Source organism: Mauremys reevesii, linkage group 1 (genome assembly GCF_016161935.1).
Source record: "Mauremys reevesii isolate NIE-2019 linkage group 1, ASM1616193v1, whole genome shotgun sequence".
NCBI lineage: Eukaryota > Metazoa > Chordata > Testudines > Geoemydidae > Mauremys > Mauremys reevesii.
Window position 1 is genome coordinate 1540230 of NC_052623.1, and position 4732 is coordinate 1544961.

General features: G+C 46.2%; 1 pseudogene; it reads left to right on the top strand.

Annotated features, from left to right (window-relative positions):
* The first annotated feature begins 508 nt into the window (after positions 1–508).
* Positions 509–2388, top strand: LOC120372179 (annotated as a pseudogene).
* Positions 2389–4732: the final 2344 nt, after the last annotated feature.

Consider the following 4732-nt stretch of genomic DNA (forward strand, 5'->3'; position numbering starts at 1 on the left):
TGTTGCATCAGCGTTGTTCGCTTGATCCACCAACTGTGTACCCTTGATCAACCAATGTGTACTCTCAGAAAAGGATGAAATCAGGTTTATTTGACAAGACCTGTTTTGCATAAACCCTATTGGTGACTGGCATTACATACATTTCTTGACTTTTTTAAACTAATCCCATACCAGCTTTTCCATTTTTTTCTTAACCTTGTCAATTTTTTAATAAAAAAATCCTTTTATATTTTAATATTTTACATTTAACACAGGAATTGACAGAAATCCTTTTGAGGATTTCTTTTGTTCTTAATATATTTAATAAATTCCTTTTTGTGATTCACAGCCCTGCAAACATGGAGTTTTCCCTGGTGTCTTAATGGTCTTTATCAATTTTCTTAACTTCTGATTTCTATTGCTGGCCAGCTATTTCCCCTTTTTCCTCTTTGTTACATATTGCTTCCCTCCCTCTAATTGTTGCCTTCACCTTACCACTAAACTGAGTTTTTACCCAACTTTGTTCACTATGTTGACTCTGGAATTGTGAGTTTTCTGATATCTAATAAAACGTTATCATAGAATTACCAATATTCATTCATATTTTTTTTGTCTAAATTTTTCCTTCCAATCTGTTTTGCTAACAATTTTCCTCATCTTTAGGGAATTAGTCCTCTTGGAGCACTAAGTGTCTATCAATAGTACTGGTTGGGAACTGTCCATTTGACTGTAAATCAGTTTCATTTTTTTAATTTTCCTCTCCTATATCATATGTCCTCATCTTTGTCCCTTGTATAAACTAAAGAGTCCCAGACTTTTCTATCCTTAATAGAGACTGGGTGACCAAACTGAGCACATTCCTGAACAAGTTAAGCTCCATCCCATATCTTAATGATCTGAACATTGTTTTGTTTTGTCCACTGCTGCGAATGAGCAGGTGTTTCTCTTGAGCTGCTATCAATGGCGTCCAGGTCTTTCCCCTGAGGTATGTTCTAGTTGGGATGTTTCTCCCAGCACATGTCATCCCAAAAGTTTGTTTCTTTCCCCTCTCTGATTTCGAGCAACTGGATGAATGGGGAACTCCCTACAGCATGGACTCCCTAGCCCGGCTCTCATTGCTTTAAGGAACAATGATGGATAACGAGTATCCACACTTGTGTTTCCTGCTGGTGCCTCTTAAGGTTCCCCCACCACAAAGTGTAGGAATGATTAATGCAGGGAGCACAACAAAATATGTATTGGATTTAGTAGGGTTATTGTTCATAGTTATTCTCTCTGAATAATGAAAATGTCATTTTTCAGTGTGTGAAGAGTGCTCAATCTGCTTCTCCCATGAGAACAGCCTCCACTACTGCATGCAGTGTCTCATATTAACGTTGTCTCTCCGTGCAGGCATTTCTACTGTGACTATCACCCGAGATCCTGGGAACACACAGGAAGTCAGGGAGCATACGGTAAATGCAGAAGACACCCTTATGCCTCAGAGTTGGATACTTTCTCCCTACACCATGTCAGATTCTAACACAACCGACTTCACCAACCCTCCACCTTCATCCTGCTGGGCATTCCTGGCCTGGAGGCTGCCCATATCTGGATCTCCATCCCCTTCTGTGCTGTGTACGCCATAGCCGTGTTGGGGAACTTCACCATCCTGTTCATCGTGAAGAGGGAGCCGAGCCTCCATGAGCCCATGTTCTATTTCCTTTGCATGCTGGCTGTCACTGACCTGGTCATGTCCACATCCACTGTACCCAAAATGCTGAGCATCTTCTGGTTCAATTCCAGGGAGATCAGTTTCAGTGCCTGCCTCACCCAGATGTACTTTGTTCACTGCCTCTCAGGGATGGAGTCTGGAATCCTCGTGGCTATGGCTTTGGATCGCTACGTGGCCATCTGCCATCCCCTGAGACATTCCACCATCCTGACGAACTCTGTTGTGGCCAAGATAGGCCTGGCCGTGGTGCTGCGCAGTGGTTTGCTCATATTGCCCTTGCCCGTCCTGATAAGGCAGTGGCCATATTGCAGAACCAACATCATCCCCCACTTCTATTGTCGGCATATGGCTGTGGTGAAAGTGGCCTGCGCTGACATCCGCGTCAATAGTTACTATGGACTGTTTGATCTTCTCTCTATGATCGGAATGGACGTGGTTTTTATCACCGTGTCCTATACTCTGATCCTCCGGGCCATCTTCCACCTCCCACAAAGGATGCCCGGCTCAAAACTTTTGGGACCTGCATCTCTCATCTTTGTGCCATTTCAGCTTTGTACATCCCAGATTTATTCTCCTCTCTCATGCTGCGGTTTGGTCACAATGTACCACTGTATGTCCTCATTCTCATTACCTGTGTGTACCACCTCGTCCCCCCTGTTCTGCACCCCATCATTTATGGGGTGAGGACCAAACAGATCCAGGGCAAGCTGCTCCAGCTCTTTACTCATAAAAGATCTAAATGTTTCCTCCTTGTGCTCTGGCTCTCACATTGAGCTCTGTGCAGAGCTGGCTGGTGCATGGTGTTGGGGCCTCTTCCCTGAATCACTTCCTGGACATACAGAGAGACATTAAACCCTTCCCTGTCCTGACTGTGCTGTGTCAATGTGATGAACTGGGGAGTCAGTCTATGCACACTACACTGGGTGGCCACCTTTCTAATTGCTGGTAGATGGTTCCCTGAAATTGGAATCTTGCCCCATCTCTTCTGTTAAGCCTCGACCCTGCTGTGTGTCTTCTCCCCAAGGCCCTGCCCCTGTCACTTGTTCCTGTCTTCCTGTCCCCTTGTCAGCTATGACCCAGTCATCTCTAAAACCAATGTGATGTCACATCTTATGGCAAGTCACGTAAGGGGCACTGGTTAATGTTGATTCGTAATTTGTTACCAACTCTGTGGAGAGAGAGACCCCGTCAGGACTCCTGGGACCTATCTGAGCTCTGGGAGGGGAGTGGGGTATAGTGTTTTACTGCAGGAGGAAGATACATCTTGGTCTAAATGAGGAGATCAGAATGGCCATTGTCAAGGTGTCACCCCCACTCTGAACTTTAGGGCACAGATGTGGGGACCTGCATGAGATAACCTCTAAGTTTATTTACCAGCAAGCTGCCACCACCAAGCATCTTCCAAATCTTAGGGGAGAGCCACTTGGAACTCTGCCTTCCCCCAAATTATTTCCTCAGTTTTTATCCCCCTTTTCCTGGCAGGATTGAGACTGATTCACCTCCCGCCAATTCCTGGTGATCCCAGATCCAAAAAACCCTTTGATCTTAAAACAAGGAAAAATCAATCAGGTTCTTAACAGAGAACTTTTAATTAGAGAAAAAGGGTGAAAGGAATACCTCTGTGAGATTAGCATGCAAGCTACTGTCACAGACAACAGATTCAGCCCACAGAGGATGTCCTTCCGGGAAAAAACCTTAGTTACACAAAGACACCCAATTTGATTCTCCGTCCTATGCAAAACGAAGTCACAAAAGGAAATAACCATAATCCAATACATTCATTTTCTAACCACTTACTATTTCTGAGAAATGTTAGATGGCTGATTCCTGGATCCTTTACTCTGGCACAAACTTTTCTGAACAGACAAAAATCTGATTTCCCTCCTCCCTCTTTGAAAACAGCTTGTCCTGCCATTGGTTCCTCTGGTCAGGTGTCAGCTAGGCTAGGTGAACTTCTTAACCCTTTATAGGTAAAAGAGGAATTAACCCTGGACTGTCTGTTGATGACAGCCATACTGGGTAAAACCAGTGGTCCATGCAGCCCAGTAGCCTGTGTTCTGAGAGTGCCCAATGTCAGGTGCTTCAGAGGGAATGAACCGAACATGCCAATCCTCATCTGATTCACATGGAGAAGCTCGGCCGAAGGGGCAGAAGCCCTGAGCCCAGGCCGCCTCAGCTTCATCTGGCAGGAGTTCAAGCCTCCAACCCCAGTAGGAGCTGTGGGGGGAGGAGAAGAGCCCAGGCTGCCTGGCTGCAGCGGCAGAAGAAGCCCTCAGTTCAGGCTGCCCCCAGCCCTAGCCACAGCCACAGAGCAGAGGCAGGAGCTGTGGGGGGAAGGGAGAATGAAACCCTACTCATTTTTGTCCTCTCCATCTTCCATGCTGCTGCCATCCAGGAGTTGTCTCATTTCCCCTGTCTTTGGGCAAACCTCAGGGGGGGTCTTTTTTGTCTCCCCTCCCTGACCCTTTAGGGGCTGCTCTCTTCCCTGCACCTCCCTTTCCCTTTCTGGAGATAGAGATGGGTTGCGCGGCACCTCCGGTACAGACACCAAACTGGTGGTTTGATCTCTCTTTCATAGATTCATAGATTCATAGACTCTAGGACTGGAAGAGACCTCGAGAGGCCATCGAATCCAGTCCCCTGCCCTCATGGCAGGACCAAATATTGTCTAGACCATCCCTGATAGACATTTATCTAACCTACTCTTAAATATCTCCAGAGATGGAGATTCTGCAACCTCTCTAGGCAATTTATTCCAGTGTTTAACCACCCTGACAGTTAGGAACTTTTTCCTAATGTCCAACCTAAACCTCCCTTGCTGCAGTTTAAGCCCATTGCTTCTTGTTCTATCCTTAGAGGCTAAGGTGAACCAGTTTTCTCCCTCCTCCTGATGACACCCTTTTAGATGCCTGAAAACTGCTATCTTTGCCCATCTCCATGGGCCACAGGGTCATAACAGGTCCTTGACACCATCCCCCACTGTGCTGCTGGATGAGCCTCATTGATTTCTGGTGGACACCTGTGATTTCACGGGTAAGG